The sequence below is a fragment of the Ambystoma mexicanum genome, chromosome 6p, assembly GCF_040938575.1.
Source record: "Ambystoma mexicanum isolate Mex_15411 chromosome 6p, UKY_AmexF1_1, whole genome shotgun sequence".
NCBI lineage: Eukaryota > Metazoa > Chordata > Amphibia > Caudata > Ambystomatidae > Ambystoma > Ambystoma mexicanum.
Window position 1 is genome coordinate 704,209,185 of NC_090935.1, and position 24,675 is coordinate 704,233,859.

Here is a 24,675-nt window from a genome sequence, read left to right on the forward strand (position 1 = left end):
GGATGATTCTTGTTGCCAATTGTGTATGGGCCGGATGTATTTGTTGAACAAACAAGTCCTGTGGTGCAAACCTTTTCTTGACATCCCTATACCACCGCCTGCTCCCTCGAACTTCTTAAAATTTAGCATGGGTAACCTGAGAGGGAGAACGTTTAAGAATAAGTAGAGTAGGTCAACTTCTGCCTTTGTACACATGTGATATTGGTGATGAGACAATTCTAGATGTTTTACTATTTTGTGATGGTTATAGATAAATTAGGGAAATTTCCATTGTTTAAAGCCGCCACTATCCACTGTACACATGATGCATTGGCTTATTCTAGGGCGACGATTGACCTCATTGTCGTTTATTTTAACAGCTAAATGTATTCATTGTGCCTGTTTGATGAGGAAGTTATTGACTTCTTAGAAATGTATACTTGTTGGGACTCATCCTTTTAGTTATTTATTCTATTTTCCAGTGCACTTACATATGTTTGTTCTTATTGTGATGCATTTATTGTATTTTATTGGATGTATAGTTACTAGATGTATTGTAATGCTGATGACCGGAGGTCGAATAAAGCTGATTTGAACTGAACTGAACTAGTCATCATGGTGTCCCTTCTCCTAAGAAAAGGTTGATGTGCTCAAAGATCGATATGGATGGTCAGTTTCATGCAAATGCAAGAATATGGCTAGCTATCATTTTCAACATCATCTAAATGTGAAAGTCAGAGGGTGATAGGAGCCTGAATGTTCTAATGGTTTCCCCCTCTTCAATAGGACCACAACGCCAGATACATTTAGGATGGTGGTAAGGCACCTTTACCAAATGATTAATTGTACAGATCCAACAATGATGATTTATTTGATCCATAGATGCCTAACAAGTGTCACCGCTCAGTCCACCTGCCCTGGAGATGTACTGTTAGATAGCTCATTCATTCATGCCCATATCTCTGATAGTGTACATGGGATATTCAATGTATCAGCCATGTCTGTGGTGAGTCTGGGGAGAGTTATCCTATCTAAATATTATGCTATTGCATTCATTGAAGAAGTAGCCTTGGTGTCATAAAGTGCTGCATACACATCTTTAAATACAGTATATATTGCCTCTGCATTAGTGATTCTAATTTCGCTATCATGTTTTGTCACTGAAATTGTGGTCTTATTCTTCTCTCAATCAATAGGAAATGCCAGTATTTAATCAGTCTATCCCTCGTGCTGCACAGCCTCTCTGGTGCTGGTTTGTTCATGAACATAACACCAGCATCTGTGTTATCTCTAAACTGCATAAACGTATCCTGTAGTGGTGCCAATAACACCTGCCTCCAGGAATGTCAGTACCTTTGTTGCGGTTCTCATGTTACTACCTCTATAATGGATAGCCGCAATTTGATCTCTTTGAGAATCCCCACACCCACGTATATGCATGTTATGCATATGTATAACATAATAGCCTCCCAAAGCGAGTATGCAGATTTTACTGAGCCAAAATTGAATCTAAAATACTCTTGTATTGAGTCTGTAGTAAGTAGTAAAGGCGTTGTATCAATATGTTGTATGATAGTTTGTAAGTTGATCCTCCCTGTGTCTACTTTTACATGGCTTTTTGGAAGATATAATTTGGCTGTTAAAGGACTTTCAACCAATAAAGGGTGCACATGCACAACATCAGCGGTAACGGTAATTCTGGCTGGCGGAATTACCACGATAAATGTATTCCGGGTGGTAAATCTGGCCAGAATAGGCAGAATGACCATTACCGCTGGATTAATCAGTGCTAATTCTGCCGGTGGAATTACCGCTGGCCGAATTAGCATCATCGCCAGCAAAGGAATTACTGTGGCAGCCATCATTAAAATCACAATCCATTCAATATCTACCTGTAGGCGCGCCATTCTTCCCAAGAGTAAAGGCCAATCATGTCTGCAGGGAACGAGAAGGGGAAGGTATCATTTATGTAGGTGCGGAAACCAAAATTCAAAGACCAGGATCTGACTGTTGCCGCGGAGCAGGTGGTGGCCCATTCGGAGGAGTTGTATGGGTTACAGCGACACAAGACCATCCAGCTGCAGAAGAATGCCCTCTGGGCAGATATAAGGGACAAGGAGGTGCCTGTAGGACAGGAAGGAGGAGTGGCATGACCTCAAGACACAAGTCTGCACCTTAATTTCCATGCACCACATGGAGACAGGTGGAGGATCAAAAAACACTCTACAGCTGACCCAGTGGGAGGAGACGGTCAGCAGCATTCTCCACATGGTGGACCTAAAGGGTGTGGGTTCAGCAGAGGTCAGAGCCAGCAGATAGGGATGACCTGGTTAGTACATGAGTCAATGATGGGCCCATTTCAGAACAATCCCAATAGCATGTTGACATACACAAACTTCCATGCATCCAGGTTACTCTCCTGGAGTGATCACTTTCTCCTTTCTTCCCACCTCACCCTCCCTACCCCACAAGCAAAGCCACCCTCATCACTGCCACCTTCCTCCCCGGTCATCTGACCCATGAAGCGTGTGTCAGTTGAGGCTTTCGCTGCCACCTTCTCGCCCCCTCTTTCCCCCTCAGCTGACTCCCATCCTGACACAGCCCTCTCCTCTCTCCACTCTGCTATATCTGTTACTCTGTATATCCTTGCCCCTGTCATGAGAATCCGCCTGAAGCCCAAAGCCAAATGCAACTCCTGGTATCACTCGGATCTCGTCACCCTTAAACGCAAGTGCAGGGTGGCAGAGAGGAAATGGCGTGCTTCATGTTCATCCTCTGACAAACTGGCCTATCGCCTGCTCCAAAGGCAATACCGGCTCTCTGTTCTCACCAAGAAGAGAGCCCTTATCCAAGCCCGCATCACTGCGGCATCTAACAATTCGGCCAAACTTTTTAAAATCTGCAAGCAGCTGGCCAATCCTGCTGCAGTATCTACCTCTCCTGTCCCCTCACAGGCCCTCTGTACGGCACTGGCCTCCCACTTCATTTAAAAAACTCAGGACATCCTGTCCTCACTCTCCTCCTATAACCTCCCCCCCTCTATTCCCTGCCCGTCCTCTGGCCCTTCTGCAGCCACCCCTCCTCTCTCCTTCTCTGCCTTTCCCCTTTTTTCTGCTGATGAGGTTTCAAGACAAGTCCGATCTATGAAAGTCCCGTCAAAACAGGTCCACCCCTGTTCCTCCAAAACTATCAAGGACCACATCGACTCCTTGGCTCCTGCCCTTGCTTACTTCTGCAACCACTCCTTTGCCTCTGGAGTGTTCCCATCCCCTCTCAAGCACTCCCTTGTGCACCCCCTTCTTAAGAAACCCTCTTCCGACCCTTCCTGCCCAGATAACTATCGTCCAATCTCTATCACTCCCTTCCTGGGCAAGCTCCTGGAGAAACTGGCCGTCTCTCAGCTTAATCTCCATGGTGAATCTGTTGGTAGCCTTCATGACCATCAGTCTGGCTTCAGAGCCGCCAGAAGCACGGAAACTGCTCTCCTGAACATCCGTGAGGATCTACCTCGAACCTTGACTCTAACATTCCATGTGTTCTCATTTTGCTTGATCTCTCTTCTGCCTTTGACACTGTCAACCATACCATCCTGCTCAACCATCTCCATGATAACCTGGGTATTGCTGGTCAGGCTCTGACTTGGCTGACCTCTTTCCTCTCAAATCGACCCTCCCAGGTCCAACTGGGGTCTTTCCTCTCTGACATCTTTTTCTCTACCTGTGGTGTCCCCCAGGGTTCTAACCTCTCTCCCTGGCTGTTCAACCAGTATCTGGCACTTCTTGCCCACCGCATCGCTGCTCTCTGCCCCAACTTTCAGTGCTATGCGGACGATACCCAGCTCATTTTCAGGCTACCCTCGGCCTCCTCTTCTCCTTCCCTCATCTCTGACTGTCTTTCTGCTATCCAGGAATGGTGTGCCGCCAACAACCTCTGCCTTAATGCCAGTAAGACTGAGATTCTACTCATCGGCACACCCACTCCCTCCTTCCCTGCAGCTCTCTGGCCGGCCTCTCTTGGTCCTCTTCCTGCTCCTACCTGCAAGGCGAAAAACCTCAGGGTCATCTTTGACTCCACACTCTCCTTCTCTCCTCACATTTCTGACGTTTCTAAGAAGTCACACTACCAGCTGCACCTCCTCAGAGGTATCCTTCCTTTCCTCTCCTTCCCCCAGAAGCTCACTGTCTCCAGAGCCCTGGTTCTCTCGAAGCTGGACTACTGTAACAGCCTCTATCTAAATCTGCCTCTACTCTCCGCCCTCTGCAACTCATCCAGAACAGGACTGCGAGACTTGTCCTTGGCCTCAAGCCCAGGGACCGTACCTCTCCAGTACTGAAATCGCTACACTGGCTCCCTGTGGTTGCGAGGATTAAGTTCAAAACCCTCTGCATTGTCCACAAGGCCTTCTGGGGTCTTGGGCCGGAATACCTTCAACTCTCTCTTCCTAAATATCTTCCTTCTCGTGCTCTTCGCTCTTCCTCCTCCAACTCCCTTAGGGTCAGCCGCTTCTCCAAGCAACGAGTTGGGGGGAGATCTCTCTCTGCAGCTGGGGCCTCCCTCTGGAACAGCCTTCCTGCCTCCCTGAAACTTGAGGAGAACCATCTACAGTTCCAGAAGCACCTCAAAACCTTCCTCTTTGCTTCTGCTTTCTCTCCCCCTCTCCCCTGCTAAATCACTGTAACTGTACTGAATCAGCAACTGTGACACTCACCAATTTTGGTCCTTTGCCCAGCCACTCTCCCCTGCACTGCCTCCCTGGCAACCCCTGCACTGCGGGACTGTCTCTGTATCCCTACAGCCCCCTTTCACAGCACTTGTCTGCACTTATCCTGCACTTGCCACCATCTGGCCCTCATTATTTATCCTGTGTTTTACTAATCACTTTGTACTGCACTTCCCCTCTCCCTTTCCCCCCTGCACTTTTCCCGTCCCCTTACCCCTGCACTTGCACGATCTGAATGACACCTGGCCTAGTAGGATCGTTTGTTTGTCTCCCCAGTTGCCCCCTCCCTGCCTCGTCGCGCCTTGAAACACTTGTGTATAGGCGCGTTACAAATGCCATATCATATCATATCATATCACAGTAACCCTGACAATGCATGACTCATCTATGTGACACTGCAGGACATTACATCATGAGTCATGGAAGCCCCTTAAACTCCCACCAAGTAGGATGACGAGAGTATGACATACAACACAACTACCATCAAACTGCAAGTAACAAAAACTGTCACATATCTGCATGGTACATCACAACCACCCCTTTCGCACACACTGGTCTCTCATGCACAGAGAATACAAGTCTGGTTTCAAACATGTAGCGCATGTCAAGCTATAAACACCACCGGACGTGTGTCTCGAACTAACAGCCACTGCAACAGACCAGTAGCTGCAAGGCCCTCCCTGAAACTAGGTCCAACCTAATGTTGTTATCACTCTACCACACCTAGCAGGGCACCCCTCAGCTGACAGTACTACAGGATATGCAAGCAACATTAGTCCTGCCATACATGTGCACACTTGACTTTGTACATCAGTGATGCACCAGACGTCACGGTCCAAGCAAGGCACAGCACCCACACTGACCATATGCACGCACATCAATCAATGTTGTAAACTTCTCTACTGTCAGGCACATAAAGTATGCCCCAGTGGAGGCCTAGCATCCTGTGAAACCATTGTAACCACAACACTACATGATAACACACCTTACACATGTCCACTAAGGTATTGACCCACACTTTCATGTCTCCCAACAGGCACACCAGACACCCGGGACCCTCAGAAGATGCCAGTACCTACCTGCACAAGCAAGCACTGCAAAGGCCACAGTCATGCCTCAGCCAGGAAAGGGAGCATCACAAAAACACCCAGTTGAAGTGCACAGTAGCGTCCTCCTTCATGGGTACTGGCACACCAGCACAATTACACTGCCAACTCCAGCCATTATGGAAGCTGCTTCTCCACCCACAACAGAGGCACCACCCATCACTGCTTGGGACTCAGGGGTACAACACACCTGCCCAAGTAATGGCAACATCCAGGCACAGGTCAAGCCAACAGCACCTGCTGCTACCGTGCAATCTGAGTCTGCTTCCACCTGTATGTTCACCTGCAGGACACTTCTTACTGGACTCCTCCCTCATGTGCAGAAACTCACCCATGCAGACCTCCCCCTCCCCATATCTCCATTTGACCACTCAGAGGACTCAGATGACCACTTTGAGCAGGCAGGCCCATCATCTGGCAACGAGAGTATGTGCCCCAACCATCTCCTGGGCCAGTGCAGGGCCCTACATTGCAAGCCATTTGGGAGCAGCTAGACAGGATTGAAGAACGGTAGACGGAAATGTGTGCCATCACCCAGGAGCAGTTGGGCCATTTGCCGGCCATGCACAATACAATTCATGGTGCCTCCAGGCAGGTGGCCGCTTCCACTGACTACCTGTGCCAGCTTGCAGAGCACTGAAATGTCACTAACACCCTTGTTAGCCAAAGGATGAGGGAGATTGTGGAACAAATCTCAGCGTCACATGAGACCATGGTCAGGGGCATCACTGTGCTCATGCAACAGCCATGGGGCAGTGAGCCAGTAAGCTCTGTGTCTGCCACCCCTACCAAGGGATCAGGGAAGCATGCCACCAAGGTGCAAAAAGAGGACAAGCGGAAGCGCTAGTGGTCTATTACATGGGAGTGACTGAGTGTTTGGGGTGGGGGATGGAGTTGGGGATGAGGGTGTGGAATGGGTGATAAAGTTGGGGATGAGCGTGTGCGCCGGGTGATGGAGCTGGAGATGAGGAATTGTTGAATTGGCAATAAATCACTGTTGAGTCTAGCAAATGTATATGCGTTTATTCTATGGTGGTGATACAAATGCATTCAGTGAATCAGCAGTGTCATCATAGGTGTTTATATGCAGCGTCAAAATAAGTTGTCCCTCCGGTCCTGGCGGACCATGTGTCCTTCTTATAGGTCTCCATGAGGGGATTTACCGTCATTACCAGCACCATCAATACCAGTGCTGGTAATGATGTCTTTTTATGCCAGTAGGGCACCTGCCGTACCACCAGACCTTCAGACCCAGGTGCCCCACCTGCACATTTTCTGGCTGAATGTCCCTTTGCCAAAAGTGATGCATTGACTGTGGCATGTTTCTTGTCCCTTGTCCACCTGTTGGATCCAATGCATTGGTAGCTGATTGCATGACTGTAGGCACAGATTATTTTGTGTGGCTCAGACAGAAACATGTCCTGTCCAGTTCCTTGCCGCTGTCCTTGGGTTTCTTCCAGCCATCCATTCCTTCAAACAGAGGTGGTGCCATTTAGAAAGTGCATGCATAACTAGGAATATCTATGAATAGTCTATGCTGAATTTAGTGTGCTGGTGGAAGCTATTGATTGATTCAGAGAATATTTGCCTTCACTCCAAATGATGACTAGGATATCAATGCACCACAGATATGTTAGTGGTTTCTGTAATTGTTGTTATAGGTGCCATAAACAAGTTTAGTGTGTAGCTGTGTGTGTGGTCGTTGGAGGTACTGGAGTGGGACGTTGTTCAACTGGAGTCATTTTCTTTTTCTCTCCCTATAACCTAGAGGAGGATTGTTCTTCTGAAAGAGCAAGCACAAGTCTTAAAAGCACACCATATGTGTGGAGAGCGCGCAGTGTGTAGCTGTGTGTTTGGAGGTACTGGAGTGGTTCATTACTCAACTGGAGTCTTTTTTCTCTGCCTCTGACCTGAAGGAGGAGTGTTCGTCTGGCAGAGCAAGCCCAAGTCTTAAAAGCACACCATATGCACAGAACGTAGTAGTAATTTATATAGCGCTTTATAAGAATATATAGCACTTCACTGAATGTGATGGCATTTTTTTGTTGTTTGTTGCCAGCAATAATATGGCACACACATATAGTTATTTTATGTTGCTGGTATAACATGTGAATATGTTGCTGGTGGCATGCAAGGTACATAATTCAAAATGCAGCAAAAGCTCAATGTGAAACTGCAGAGAATAAAGTGCACCATTTTTTTTAATACCTCATACATCGAAGTCTACATTATTTATATAAATTACTAATTTTAATTAACATTTACTAAACACCAACTCTAACTTCCTTAACATTATAATGTAGTCTCATGTTCAAAATGAGGTGAAAATACATATTTTGGAATTCGTTTTTAAGTGTGCACTGGCATTTTTTTTTCTTCTTTTCTCTTTCTGTGTTATTGCACAAAGCACAGAGGAAGGCAACAGGAAACCGAGGAGATACAGTTATTATGCTCTGAAGCTCTCATTGTTTGGAACATGAGAGTGGTAACAGAACACAGTTTCTGCTAATATGACTGGAAGAAAGTGTCTGCAGATATGCCACATCAAATTTGGGAAGGCTCTGAGTTTTTCTAATGAGAAAACTTACAGAGAGAAGGTAGTTTGTGTTGACTGATCTCCGAAAACATAAGTTCATGGTGTCACTGAGCGCTGGCTTGAGAATTTCTCGCGCACATTGCAGACACCTAAGATTACAGGAGCAGTTTGTGCCGACTGGGCCTGTCTTTCTGAGACGACCGATGCAAGGTTGTGTGGGAGAACTTCAAACAAACATTTTTGGTAAGCAGATAAGTCAAGTGAGGTCACTGTGTACGGTCACATGGATGACTTAATTAGAATGTTGTGTAGGCACGATAGCAAAGGAAATCCCCTGCATTTAGCTTCGTCGGGTTTAGAATGTTAAAAACCAATTCATGTTAAAAAGGCTTGCTTGTTTGCACTGTTTCTTGTTCTTTTGTAACAGATGATGGTGCAATGTTCATGGTAAGAACTGATAATTGTGAATTATTTGTATATGATATAATCAGAATATAAAAACAAATTGTTAATGTCATTTTTGTATTTGGGACTTTATATGAGGACACAGGGGAGATTCATTCTCTTTGGTAGTACATTTGTCAATTTGCCCATGCAGATAGAATTACAACCAGAATAAGCTGATCATATTCAGTGATAATACAGGTGTGTGTGTGTTTATGTCCTCCTTGCATGTTGTTTGGAGGGAATCTAATATAATGTATAGATTGCTGGAGGTCCATCAGCCCGTAATGCCTACGGGCGCATAGATCGCTGGTGTAGTTAAGACAGTGATACTGGCCACAAACTGTAGGTGGCGCTCTATATAAAATTGTTGGGTTCCATCATATGCATAGGTCCAAGGCTCTCTATAGATCACTGGGAGGTACTCTAATAGAAAGGAAGGTTTTGTTTATGATGGGGTCATAATATAGGGAAGATAGCTATGCTCACCACTAAATACCGCAAACGCTATAACACCACTAAATACCGCAAATAATATATATTACTAGATTCCCCAATATAATACAACAAGGTATGGTCACTAGAATGATATGAGGCCAAACCTAATCTAAATGCAAGGATAATTTACCACTAAATTACCGCTCAAATTTTGATGGTAAGAAAATACCGCCAAACCCCAAATTTACACAAAATATCCTACAATGTGCACAGTGTGTACTTTAGTGTTTGGTGTGCGGTGCTGGCACAGCGTTGTGGCACTGGAGTACAGAAGTTAAGCAGCGAGAACTTCTGCAGTCTTTAATGGTGCAATTAAGGTGAACAGGACTTTTTTTTGACTATTAGGTGATATCTCTGCCTTATTTCTGCTGCTGCCCCTTTTGGTATGTTAACACTCTGCCGTTTGCCACGACTTTCTGCTTATTGGATGCACACATTTAGATAGCGCTTATAGTACAAGTGCTGCAAAATCTGCCTGGTAGACATTTTGTGAAGTGATGCAGAAATGTTTTGTTTGCCCCGTTGTGGGCAGCGAGGGAGGCGACCAGCTGCCTGATCAGAGTTCAATATCAAGGGCCTGATTCTGTCGGCTGCGAAATCCTTTGAACATAGGTGCTGTTATTTGCAGCAGGTCTGCGCACGATGCATCCACCACGTTGCTGGAGAGTACTGCGCTTGACTTTTACTGCCACAATTAACCTTGTCTTGTTTACCTCCTACTGGCCATAAAAACCACTAAGCAAACAAAGTACAAACTACACGGATCAACCAACCATGCTGGGAAGCGGACACGCAGCCCCGCCCAAGTAAAGAAAAGATCAATTGGCTTGCTGTGTCCAAAAAGTATAAACAGCATAATGTGTCCCATTTAAACAATATTTCAATCAAGTACTACTGTTTTTTTGTCATCTAGCAATTCCAACATGCTCGTCAAAAATAGCCCACTTGACATACCTTATGCAACGTACAGACACCAAAGTAGTCCTGGGGAAAACTCTCTGTGACCTTCCTACCATCGATAATGACAATTCACTACTAAACCTGTGTCTTGGTCTAAAAAACATCATTGGGGACGGGGCAGATACCCATTCGAAAAAACACCAAAGGGACGTGACAATATTATAGGAACAAACCTTTCTATCACCCCAGACCTACAAAGACTTGTATCTACCTCAGAATCCTCTGAATAGGACAGTGATGATGAAAGTCTAATATGTTCTGATGCCTCGGTTTCACCAGTGTTAAACAAAGCTACCTGTGTGGCAAACACCTTGCAAATTATGCTGGCCAAACTTCGCCCGTTATTCATACTATGTGCTCGTATGGCCAAGGAGCAATGCAAATTGAAATTTGTCCTTACAAAGATTGTTGACATTGTCTTAGATGCTCATGTAGTCACTCAATTGGAGCAATCCAAAGTAATGGCAATGGTGAGTGCATAAATCAAGTCAGAGGAAATACTAAACAAACACGAGTCCCCTATCTCGAGTCTATATGAAACACTAAATGCAGGGCCTGCTGAAGCTATATTATCCCCCATTTCATTGGCGTTTAATGAGGGCTCTAATGAGGTAAGACACATTGCTGCCCCTGACCCACACAAAGAGCTTGCAGAAGGAAGCTTAAACGGGGTCTTACACATATATCTAACCCTTTAAATAAATGCAAATTGTGAAGATTATGCATGCATCAAATTTAGGTAGCATTGTGAAGATTAGCCATGTGACACATTTACATTGAATTGTGAAGATTAGCCATGCTTCACATCTAGTTAGAATTGTGAAGATTAGCCAAAGTTGTGTCTGATCAAGGTATGCTACCCTGATCTGCCTGGGAAATGATGCCATGAACTCCTTCACCTGGGCTGCAGTATCAACTCAACTATGATTGGGTAGGACTTGCTCTTTATTCTCTTGCAGATATGCACTACAATCTCGAATCAGATGAGCTCTCTAGCACTCTTAGCATTCAGAAGGGATGACAATAGGATATAATTCAGCAATTGAAACCATAAAGCTAAGACAGGAATAACCATCCACCAGCTATAAACAATTACCTTGGACTCGGAAAATGGGCCTACTGGCACTTATAATCGAGCTTCGGCAATGGACTGACTATGGGCCTAATTACACGGATGGCGGAGAACCATGGCGCTATTAGCGCCAATGTTCATGCCGGTAAAATTCATTAGCTCCCTGGGTCCCTTTGCATGTAATGAGGCCCTATGTTTCAATTATATCTTGTGGAACACATGAGGCTTTAGAACATTCGTATTCCATCCGCTTGGCGCTTCATATATCACTGGTAATGATGTTTTTATTCTGCAGGAAACCTGGGCACTTCATGATTTTAACGTTGACGGGTATCACGTTGTATGTAGTTCTGCTGGGCAGAAGACTAACGGCCATCCTTATTGCGGCCTTGCTGTAGGTGCATGTGCATATTCTAGTTTTAAACCGTTTTTTAACTGGCCCTATCAGCCCTAATGTGCTTCCTGTTATTCTTTGTGACCCATCATGCTCGAATAATGGTACCCTTATTGTAAACATCTGTGACCCCCCGCATGGCGTTGGTACAGAAACGATGCAATGCTTAGTTGATAAGCTTTTGTCTTGTTGGGCTGACCTCCAACCTGATAGAAATGTGGTTTTAGCAGGAGATTTTAATGCCTGAGAATTGCACGAATATTCACATCCACATCTAGACATGGAGGTGGAAATGACACAACAGAAGGTGGTGCCTAGAGATTCCGAATGGGAGCTTGTCTGGAATACTTTGGTAAATTCACATGATTTGCACTGTCTTAACAACAAGGGTGTGTTAAATAATATGCAACCCATAACATGGACAAACAGTCTTACATCTGCTTTTCTGGATTATGTATTCGTGGATGTGGTATCCTGGGTAGGCATTAGTGATCTGACCGTTCACTGGACTGAGCTGAGTGACCATGCGATTCTTTAATGGTCACACATGTTAAACAGACATTGCACAACCCTTCTTTTCAATATCTCTACCTCAATCAATCTAAGGGGTAATAGTGTCATACGGTCTGCAGCTAAACTGAACAAGTTAACCAGGTATATTAACAGAGATAGTGTGTGCTTGGTGAAATGGTTGGAATCTACTAGCTGGGACATTTTTAATATGATGGGTCCTCTAGGGAAGTTACTAGGCATTAATTTAATGATGGGATTTAAAAATATTACCCCCAAGAATACATTTGATATGTTAAAACATAAAAAGAAAAGGCTATACCGCCAATGTAGAGTGAGGGTCACATTTAGCAGCTGGTTGTCACCTAAGGATAAAGCAACACAATTAGCTAATTTATGAAGTCATTATAAGAATTGGCTGAGGGTACATACATTGTCCACGTCCAACGTTAATTGGAAACTCTTACATTGCCTACTGAGGAGCAATGATAATTAAAAATGTTGGGCCATGATCAGAAATGTTTTGCTACGGCATGAATTTAGGGATCAGAATGGTATTACAGAGTCTGCATGGACTAAGGCCATCACAGAATTATATTATGATTCAGTTATTGTAACAACTGAACCCACAGCTCATTCCCCATTCCTGGGGAGTGATTTGGTCTTGGATTCCACTGATTTGCACTGTATTATAAAGAAATTAAAGAACTCCCTGTTTACCTCATTACTTTTAAAACATCTCAATTCCTGGGCCACAATAAAATGACACAAAAAATGCCTGATACATAGGCAGCAGACAGGATTTCGAGAAGACCACAGCACAATACATAACATCTGTGCACTTTATTGTGCAATGGCTAAGATCGGAGGCCAATTTCCCAGGAAGCTCTACCTTTATTTTGTGGACTTTCCTAAAGCCTATGATTTAGGCTGTCGCCCCTACTTTGGGCTAAACTAACCCATTGGGGAATTGATCCCAGTCTGCTATATTGGCAAAAGGCACTGGCCCTCATTAGGACCCTGCCGTTAAGGGGTTAATGGCGCTGTAAAAGGTGTCGGCGCCGTTAAACCCCTAACGCCTGATTACGAGGTCCCTTTGCGGCTCCCGACCTTAACGGATGGTTTGGATCAGCCGTTAAAGTAGGGACCCGCAAAGTGACTGTCGAGGTAATTACGGTACCGCAATTTGCGGTACCGTAATTACCGTCTTCCAGTCCCATTGAGCCGTATGGGGGAAAAATGCGAATGGGGAAGGGCCAATGGTAAATGGGGAATTACCGCCCCACCAACCTTGGAATGGGGTGGTATTTCCCCATTTACCATTGGCGGACTCGTTACAATACCGGCAGCAACCATGGTGCTAATAGCGCTATTGGTTACCGCCGGTGTTGTAATGAGGGCCACTCTATTCAGACACATCAGTGGTTGTACATCTAAATAGTGAGGGTTTGATATCTGAATCAGTGGCAACAAATTTGGGACTAAAGCAGGGATGCATATTAGTACCGCTGCTTTTCCAACTCTATAGTTCAGATCTGAATGTAGCCATTAGTGCCACCCGAAATGGTCCACCTTAAATTGGGGGCGAACAAATAGCATGGATGGGTTATGCGGATGACACTGTTCTGCTGGACTATATGCCGATAGACCTACAACACTCAATAAATGCGCAAAACTGTCTCTACATTAACATCTCAAACAATAATATTTTAATCATTGGAGGCCGGACCAGAATTAAATCAGGCTATACCTGGAATATAGACCATATGCCTCTTGATGAGGTTGAAACCTCTACTTACTGGGCATATGTATTGAGTCGTGCCCTAGATACGATTATCATGGCAATACCGTAGTCCCCAAAGTTTTAAGGAAATGGTTGGTTTTGAAAAAATGTATTGTAAATAAGAGTGGTAATAGTGTTGAGGGACTCGTCAACATTTATAAAACAAGCATTGTTCCTGGCATTTTGGATGGTTCAGTGGTCCTCTCAGAACAAAATATGAGGTGAATTGATAGATTATAGGGTAAAATCCTTTGTGCCTTCTTCGGAGTTCCCTCATCAGTCCCAGTCTAAACTTTAAGACTGGTACTTGGGTTACCTTCCTTGAGATCCTTATGCATTCTGCTACATTGTAATTTTGTATTGACTTTGTGGTCTCCCCTCTGTTGAATCCCGATTGGTTGCTGTGACTCATTGAACGACAATATAATTCTGAACAAACCAACCATTTAATTGCACAACTGCGGTATTCGGTTGATGCTCACTTGGACAAATTTAGGACAACAATTACATATTTGATTACCCTTCCCAATGCATTGGTAATATTAAAGGAGAAAACCAGTACCTGGGATGTGAACAATAGCTTGCATGCTTTGCATCCAAAGTAATATTACAAAGAATATAGCTATAAAGGAGTTTGCCCTAATTCATCATGCAAATATCTCACTAGGTTTTCCAGTGGGCAATTAAGAAGGCAATTAAGAGGTTTGACTACTGGCATGCGTTTTAATGGCCTCACTACTTTAGAGCATGTTGGTAGTTGCTCTGGTATTGCAGACAAGGGCCGCAATTGTCGTCTCTGTAAAACTAAAGCTGAAACCATTCATCACATCCTAACGGCATGCCCGGTTCTGCACAGTGCTTATTTGAAGGGATACGCATTGCTGGATGGAGTTTATCGAGACTAACCAATTCTCAAGTGACCTCCATGGTGCTGAATCCAGCCTGAATGTAGCAGCTGCTTCCCGTATATTGAAATTGATATTGATATTTTATTTCTATTATGCTCATACACAGGTGTTTCAGAGCGCGATAAGGCAAGGGAGGGGAACAGGGTAGAACAAAACAACGATCTTACTAGGCCCTGTGACATTCAGAATGCACAAGTGCATGGGGGAGCGGGAGGGGAAAAGTGCGAGGAAGGGGGAGAAATGGAAAGTGCAAAGCAAAAGGAGAACAGAATAAATAATAATAAATAAATAAATAATACAGGCAACAAAAATGGTAGTGCAACCAGCAACTGCTGAGTTTAAGGCAGCAGACAGGGTAGGTCAGATAAGTGCAGGAAGAAAAAAAGGGGGGTGGAGCTGTATGGGTACAGATTCAGACCCCAGTGCAAGGGGTGGCCTGGAGGCAGTGCGGGAGGGTGGCAGCATGAGCAGGAACCTGGGCCCAGAGGACAGAGGGTGGCCAGGTGCACAGTGTCAAGAGAGAACAGATCAGCAGGGGAGAGGGGTGGGCGTAGACAAAGGTAAAGAGGAAGGGCTTGAGGTACCTCCGGAACCGCAGATGGTTCTCAACTTTTAGAGTGGCATGGAGACTGTCCCAGAGGGAGGCCCCAGCCGAAGACAGAGATCTACCCCCACCTTGTTTCTATGAAAAACGACTGACCCTGAGGGAGTTAGAGGTAGAGGGGCAAAGAGCTCAAGAGGGGAGGTTTTTGCAGAGGGATAGCTGAAGGTATTTTGGACCCAGGCCCCAGAAGGCCTTGTGGATAATGCAGAGGGTTTTGAACTTAATCTGTGCATCCACTGGGAGCCAATGGAGAGATTTCAGAGCTGGAGAGATACGATTCCAGGGCTTGAGGCCAAGGACAAGTCTCACAGTCCTGTTCTGGATTACTTGCAGAGGGCAGAGAGTAGAGGCAGGTAGATTTAGAAAGAGGCTGTTACAATGGTCCAACCTAGAGAGAATCAGAGCTTGGGAGACAGAGAGATTCTGGGGGAAGTAAAGGAAGGGCAGAGTGCCTCTGAGGAGGTTCAATAGGAAGTTTTTTTTTAGAGACATCAGAGATGTGGGCGGAGAAGGAGAGTGTAGAATCAAGGATGACACTGAGGTCATATATGGACAAATACACGTCTTGCAATTCAATCAAATTTGGATTTATGAATGTATTTGTTTCTTTTATTGTGGGATTAGATATATTCTGTTTGTGAACTTTTGGGCTTATTGTATGCTTCTCTTAAACAGATGGCATTCTTCTTTGTTTTACTAAGGAATTGTAATCTTAAGATTGGCTTTTATTGGATGTTTGAACTATTTATCTCTATTGTAACAGTTGTTAAATAGAATGTCTATTGCCGTGTTTATGGTTTACTTGTTCTTATGTGCTAATGGTTTTGTTTAACCAAATGCACTAAATAAAAAATAAAAAAATAAACAAGTTGACAAATTTTGGCATCATTTTTGTACCCATGGGAATTACAGTGGTTTGTTGGAAGTGCCTTCCAATAAAAGGTAAATGAATACTTTTTTCCCCAAAAATTGTTTTTATTGATTCGGCTGAAAATTTCAACCTTTCAACAGAAGATACTTAAAATAATTAATTTACATTTAAAACCTATTTCTACAGTCATTACAATTAATACAAAAAAGTGAAAACTAAAATTAAGAGAAAGCAAAAACATGAATCACATATTTAAATCATTTTCTTCCAGAGCCATAGTTGTATTATGCTCGAACAGAAATATGTCATCAAGAACATCTGTATCTAGATTTAATTCAGACAAAAAATGTGCTGTTGCTTAACCAATGGATTTTGAATGAATGTGATAAACATGCTGCCATAAATCCTACATCCATCACATTGAGGAATGAAACAAACTTTTAAAATATTTGATGCGCAGAGGTAACAGGTTATCACATTCGGTAATGATGTGTTATAATGTATCTATTGCCTTCCCACAAAATTGACACATATTTATAATTTGGTCTTGTGGGTACCACCTTGTTGTGATTTCCCTGGTTTTCCATAAGTTGAGTCTGAGGCGCAAGAGATCTGATCGATGCCGCAGATTGGGGGATTTCATGAGATATTGTTCAGGTAATCCCTAGGATTTTATCATGAATGGATTTGCAATGAATGTTTTGTATGGGCCACATGATTCTCTGGTGGAAATACAATCGGTTTGCCATAAGTTTTAGAACTCAGGATTCTGTAAGAGCAATTCCTCCGTTATATCAGCAGCACTCAAAAACTCCTATGCCCTAGATCTCAATATTTCATAAATGTATCAGTCGATGAAGGCATGTAATCGGACAATATTCTCAGTAAACCAGTACCGTACCTCCCTAACAAACATTTTCTCCATAGGGCACAAACTTTTGATTTATACCCGGCATTTAATAAGATCAAACTAGGTTTGTGTCTAATTAATGATAGCACAGAAGATGGCAGCTTCAGCATAGCTAACCAAAACCTAGCTTCCAGCATATTCCAAAATTTGGATGGCATCACTTTTTTTGTCTCAGCACCATACAATAAGATAGGTGAGACTTTCTGTTTGTAAAAGACCAACAATGGCTGAATAGTGCATTTGCAGAATCTTCCATTTATAATTTGAGCTTGAGAAATAAGTGTGTTTACTTTCCTTTGTAAGCTCATTTCATACGGAAGATATCGATTGTCGTTGATAAAATTTACACCAAGATAGATGCAACTTGTTAAAACCTCAACTCTGTTCTTGTCTATTTGCCAAGTCATGGAACAATTTCAATGTTTCTTTTTGCCAAATTGTACTATTTGGGTCTTCTTGACATTAATTGTGATTTGGTTATCATAGGCATATTTTTCCAAGGCTTGGAGCATGTTATTCAGGCCCATAGGTGATTTGGAAATTAGGAGGAGGTCATCCGTGTAAAACAGCCATCTTATGACCTGATTGCCTAATTTAGGTGAGTCGGTTATACAATTCAGAAACCCCACTCCTATATCCGATATGAAAAAATTGAAGTGGACTCTGATTGGAGTATCAATTTTTTAAACATTTTTTGCAGATCTTCTAGCAAGCAGTTACTTACTCCATATCTTCATGTGCACTTTTCAAATAGAGTGAAGTGACATCTAACATTGTGAGTGGTGGAATAGAGTGAAGTGACATTCAAAGTTTCCAGGGGTGCATTATGTGGCACACACCCTAACTCTCAGATATGTTTGAATAAATGCGCTGTTGTGTTTTTGTTTAGAATAATAACAACGTTTGCATTGATTTGGACTGCATCTATGGTTTACTGTATTTTTTAAATGTTATTTTGGGAGTGATATATTGTCACTTAGGTTCGGAAAGGGTATGATTGTTGGTGGAGATGGATCTTATGATATCCGTCATGATTCTAAACCTTATTTTCCTCCTGTGTTTTGCACTTTTTATGTGTTTTGGATCGTGTAATTCCTTGACCTTTTATATTGCTACTTTGATCAATTGATGCTCATCATTTGTAGTGTTAGCTCTGTTATTATTATGATGTGTATTATGGCCTGGTCTGACTGTCTCCACAGCTGTCATGTGGAACAGGAGTCAGACTGTTGCCTTTTGATTTTGTTTTAAACAGCTTTCTCTCAGGGCTCAGGAACATTCACCAGGAGATCTCCCAAAGGCAGCACTGCCATGAAAAAGCCAAACTCACAGCTGGGTGATGAAGTCAGTAGGCATAAGAAGGAGGCAGAGTTAGAGTATTTAGAAGGGAGAGGTGAGTTTAGGGAAGGGTCCAACCATCTTGGTTTCTGTTGAAGTGCTCTACCACTTCCTGTTCACCCCAATTTCCTTCAGGACAGGACACTCTGTGTATGATGTCAGAAGGCAAATGGAATTTATTCTGAGAGCCTGGATTGGCCCACTTACAACAGGTTTACTTTGGATCAATCCCATTTACATTTTGTCTTCATAACGAGAAGACATCCTCCCCTTCTTTGATTAATATTTGGACTCTCAAGTCAACAAGATGGATTCACTGGACCCTTTTTGGAGACATGGACTATGAAGAAAGAAAGTATCCAAGGCAAAGGAGAGCTAAATCCCCAACCCCATAACCCTCCAGGAAACAGTGGGGTGTGTACTGCTGTTGTCCAAGACCTCTCTTCTCATGGTGACGCTAGGGCAAGGAACCTGCACTGTAGGAGAAGGAGACCCTGTAAGTGTCACTCAACTTCATGGAAGGGAAGCGCAGAACTGAAGGACACACCTTGTCTTGGAGAACCTGGATTGTTTCTCCCAGCAACACAGAAACACAGAAGAGGCTGAAATCCTGTTTTATACCTTAAAGACATCCATAAGCAGGATTAACCATGCCCAAAGCCCTTAAAACCATCACTGGTCCTGTTGTGCCGCTTTTGAGACACTACATAACCTTGAAACACTTGCTGCATTTTGAGTCATCCAGATTCTGGTCTGAGCCATGGAAAAAAACTGACTTGTCTCGCCCCAATTGTGGGCTCAATATCATGGGAGACACTGAGTCCAGCTCAAACCGACTGCTGAGAGCAGCAATCTCATCTGTCTCACAGGCTGACTTAACCCAATAGAACTATTGTCTCTGCAATGACACGACTGCCACCTCAACACTTTGAAAGCCATTGTTTCATCATCTTGAATGCTTACTTGCCCATCTGGAGCCTGCACCTTCAAACTGACTCAACGCTGACCACCAGAGCGATCTGATTGACTTGAATGTCTTCACAAGACCTCAACCACAATGAAAGTGCCTAGATGCCTGACTCGATGTTGATGACCACCAAATACTAGATTTAAAGGAACTAAAGTCCTGTCATTGCAGTCTCATTTCTGGGACCATAGTGACTCTTAATCCCCATTCTGTACCTTTTGCTACAAAAACATATCCTTGAACAATGCTAGTTGCAGACAGGCTTGCTTAAACACCCCTGCATAAACACTGAGGGTGCCCTTTCATCCAACATTCTGAAGTTTCTGTTTTTAATTTACAGGGTTGGGTGTTTAGTGCTTTACCTAGTTTCTTTTTCATTGCATTGCTTGAATAAGGTACCTATATTTTTTTACAACCTTGATTGGAATTTCCTTATTGGGACCATTTTACTAGCACCTTTTAAGTTGCTGCTGTTATCACACCCCTTCTGAATGTAAAGCTTGACCTTTTTCTACACTACCAAAAGTGACTGAATTACCTTATGTATGGGATCACTGCTGGTATAGTAGTATTGTGGAGCTGAGCAGCTGGTTTAGCAATTAGTCATCCTTGTACTCCTGCAAAGCAGAAGTCATATCATCACAAATCCGGAATCCAATATTGAAGCACCTCCATTCTTTCATCTGGGAGCAAGTGCTCTGAGGCTGATGGGTTTGACCTGGTAATCTCTGTTAGTGTTTCAAGTACTTCCAGATTAAGGTTTTCCGGCTTTTTCTGGCACTGTCAGCTTGCCCTTTGTGAGCCGCCTGCGTTTGGTGCATAGTGAAGAAAAGGTATCACGCTGTGGTCGATCCACAGAAAACAGATGGGTGTGCTTGTATTCATCATGCCTTCTTTTTCAGAACATTTCAAGCAGCGGGTTATGGGAAGAATGTGTTGTCCCTTTAACCATTTGTTTAAAATGAAATCTCCCTATGTATGAAGGCAACCATTTGGCAGACGTTTTGTTGTTTTCTTTAGAAAATATTTTGAAATGCCGAAGAGTGATCAGGTTCTTATGCTATACCATGACGTTGGCAATAGTGCCTGAGACGCTTTCTGAAAAGGTGCGGTTACAGGAAGGAGATATGAGCTAGAAAGAAAAGCTAGTTCGGTTGTTGAGGTTAATCAGATGACTAGTTATTTGTACTCTAGGATGTCCAAATGTGGTGCTTTGAAATTCAGAGGTGTCCCTTATGCAAGGCATTAATATGTCTCTCTTTCTTGACGTCTCGGTTGGCCTAGAGTAGTCTGAAGAGATTTGGAATGGTGTTTTGTGCTGCTGCCTTGTAGTCATTTAATAGCCATGGCTCCATAATGAATAGAATGTCAGTGCCTCTTTTGCTGGGGACCTTGTGGATCTGCATTCTCACCTTAGACACACTCTCCATCTTTGCATATCATTTTGATGCTGCTTCTGCCCCTGTGTGCTTCATGTTTTGGGTTTTTGTCTTATCATCTGCATTGGTCAGACATTTATTGTGAGTGATCCTTTCATTGGGATGGACTCCTCGTTGAATAGATTTACAGGCCGATTCATGAAATTAATGTGCGCCCTAAATCTCGGCGCAAGCATGCGAAAGCGTGTGAATCGAAGCGCAAGTGTGAAAATTGCAGTGCAAGCGTGTGAAATCCGCGCACATCGATTCATGGAAGTCTGTGCGCGTGTAAATTCTAGGATGTGCGCTAAAATTCTGCGTGGCGCACGCGGGTGCACACGTCATCAAACGGCGTGCGCTATGCGCACAGCGAAAGCACACGTAGAGCGGCGCCCACAACAAAAGTAGGCGGAACACGGGGCGTACCACGCAAAATGGGGAACAATGCGAGAAAATGTGGGCGTTACGGGGGAAGTACAGAAGGCAAATGTGCGGAACGCCCACACGCGCGCCTATAACATGTATTCATGGAATCGAACAGGAGAAACGCGTGCGCCAAAAAAGACGCGCTAATCCGGAAAAACGTACGCCAGCAGGAAGCAGGCATACGCGGACCCGTGCAGCATAAAAGTGCACGCAAACAACAAACAAGCTCAGACGGTACGATGAATATACCGTTCCTCGCAGCAGTGGTCGTGGGACACTGCAGGAGGAGGAGGATAGTCAGGGCCGGAATTTTTAGACCCAGGACCAGCCTTTTTGGGATGCCTGATGACCAGGTGTATGGGAGGTAGAGGTTTCCACCTCACATAATACTCGACCTAGTGAGTGAGGGGGAGGATGACCTCACATCACCCACCCTGTGCTCCCAAGCACTGAGCCCCTTGGAAAAAGTGCTCAATGTACTGCACTTCTTGGCCCTGGTTCATTTCAGCAGTGAGTGTGCCATAGTGGGGGGATGTCACAGGCCACGCAGTCACGCTGCCTGCACCAAGTGTTGGCATTCATGACTGCACGCCCATCAGTCTCAAGGCACATATACCTGCCCAGAACATCTGCAGAAAGGCAGGCTACCGTCCAGGATTTTTACGGGGTGGCACACTTCCCCAAAGTGCTAGGTGCCATTGATTGCACCCATGTGGCTCTACGTCCTCCCAGGGCAACTGAGCACATCTATAGAAACTGCAAGCACTGGCATTCCATCAACGTGCAGGTAGTATGTGATGCCAATGGAATCATCACCTCAGTATATGCCAACTATCCAGGGTCCACCCATGACAGTTTCATTTACAGAATGTCAACCCTAAACCGGGACCTAGAAGCTGGGCGGCATGGTGATACATGGCTGCTTGGTGAGTATAAATGCCTCTGCACATGCATGCATGTCAAATACTGTGTAATGTCACAACCCCACTAGTGATACCCATCATCACCTCCCCAGTGGACACTGCCTACCCTCTGAGCACCCACATGATGACGCCAATTCGGAACCCCACCACACCACCCGAGGTAAGATACAACACAGCCCATATTGCAACCCGGGGCATAGTGGAGTGCACATTCGGAGTGCTCAAGTCACGCTTTTGCTCCCTTGACCGCTCTGGTGGGCAGCTGCTATACGCGCCCCCAGTAGTGTGCATGATCATAGTGGCAGCACGTGTCCTGCACAACGTTGCAACCTGCCGGGGCCTGCCGGTGGACATGGTGGTGCCCCCACATCCCCAACCACATGCACGGCTGCTGTGCATGGGAGGGGAAAGGGCACGTAGTGAGGCAGTCCGTACGCAGCTGGTGGCTAATTACTTCACCTAAAATCACACCCCTGTGGAGTGCACACAGCCCTGGCACATACCAGCTGACAATCAATGATGATGACATAAGGGACAGTCAACTGTCACAACCATACCAGCCTGAGATTGGTCACCTGGAAGTGTTACATTGTGTGCATCCATACCTACCGAATGACAACCAATGCTGTGTCACAAAAAGACACACATTTATGCTGCATGAATGACTACCCCCTTGCAAAATACAACATGAAAATAGCGCCATGTCACCCAACCCCTCCCCATCTCCGCCACCCAACACACCATGGCATGTCATGCAATGTGAAAGCAAACAAAGGAATGCAGAACACGAACACATGACACAAGTGTCACAAAGTGCACTGTCCCAAATGGAAAGAGGCCACAGACAATATGCTCCCAGTAATCAATAACAAACAGCATACATGACCAAATACTTACCAGCAACACAATACAGCAACACAGCATGAAACATTGCCAAAAAATGACCGTACAAACTCAAAGTAGTGCAAGTCTTACAACCTGAATAAGCCAGCACATCGACCCCTTCCAACTGCAGAGTGTTGCTGTCAGGCAAATGTGTCAGTGTACTGCAAACAACATGAACTGCATCTGCAAAGGAGACGGCCTTGTGAAGACATGAAGAAGGTACCTGCGAATAAGGAGGAAGACATGGATGCACAAGCACATATCAATACACCATGCAGTGTTCAATACAAAAACAAACCCCACTAGGGATGTCCACACAGTTACGACTACAGACTGCCCACACAGCTCATGGGAGCCCAATGTCACTGTGTAAGTCACTGTCACTTGGTCACACCCTTTGCAAGCCCATGGAAACGGGAAGCAGGAGGGGTGTGTGTCAGGAACCCAAGCATCTAACCCAAACACAGGACAAGCCTGCATGTGCCCCACCGGAATACACAGTGGATGCCCACGGGAGCCACACAAGGCAACACACTGTAAACAAAAAAAAATAATAATCAAAAATGGCCATGTGGGGGCCGGCGGGGAGGCCACCCAAGAGGTTCGAGGACAGGGTGCACACCAACACCCACCTGCATGGATGTTGCGAGAAAAAAAAAGACCTCCATGGGCTCATGGCCTGCACGGCTACGCTACTGTGGGCGAACTGCTGCTGTCACTCTCATCACCCTATGCTGCTGCATCAGGAGGTGGTGGTGCTATGGGAGGCAGCCCACGCAAAGCCCTGGTATGGTCCTCCATGGCAGCAAGCATGCGGGTGTGGAAGGTCTCATTCTGGAGGATGATAGTACGGAGATCCCCATGCAGCACCTGACGGGTTGCCTGTATTTCTGCACGCATAGCCTCCCGTGATGCCCGGATCTCCTCCCGAGTTGCCTGCAGCTCAGCTGAGAGCGAACGTGTGAGCTGCTCCAGCTGCTGTTCTGACCTAAAATTCCGAGAAGCCTCAAGTTCACCCAGAGTCTCCCTGAGGTTATGGAGTTCTGCCCTCAGGGCTTCCCTGTGGCCCTGTGACTCAATAGATATGGCTTTGCGCAGAGTCTCCAGTGCCGCCCGTCGGTCCCTGTTGGACGCCAAAATGTCTTCCCTGTGTGATTGTCAAATGGAGTCTGTTGCCTGCTGTTGTTGTTCCATCTGCCTTTCAGGGCAGAGAATGGAAGTGGCCACCCTCTCCATTGCCTGAGCCATCATTTCAACCAAAGCTCCCTATTGGGCTGCTATACCGTACATGGAGTTTTCCCATACAGTATTGCCTGGTGGCGTACGGCCACCGTGTCGGCGGGCACCACACCTGTTTGGGGCAAGGCGATCTGCACCTTGCTGTGCTGCATTGCCTGAGGCTGCAGGACTGCATTCCCCCTCT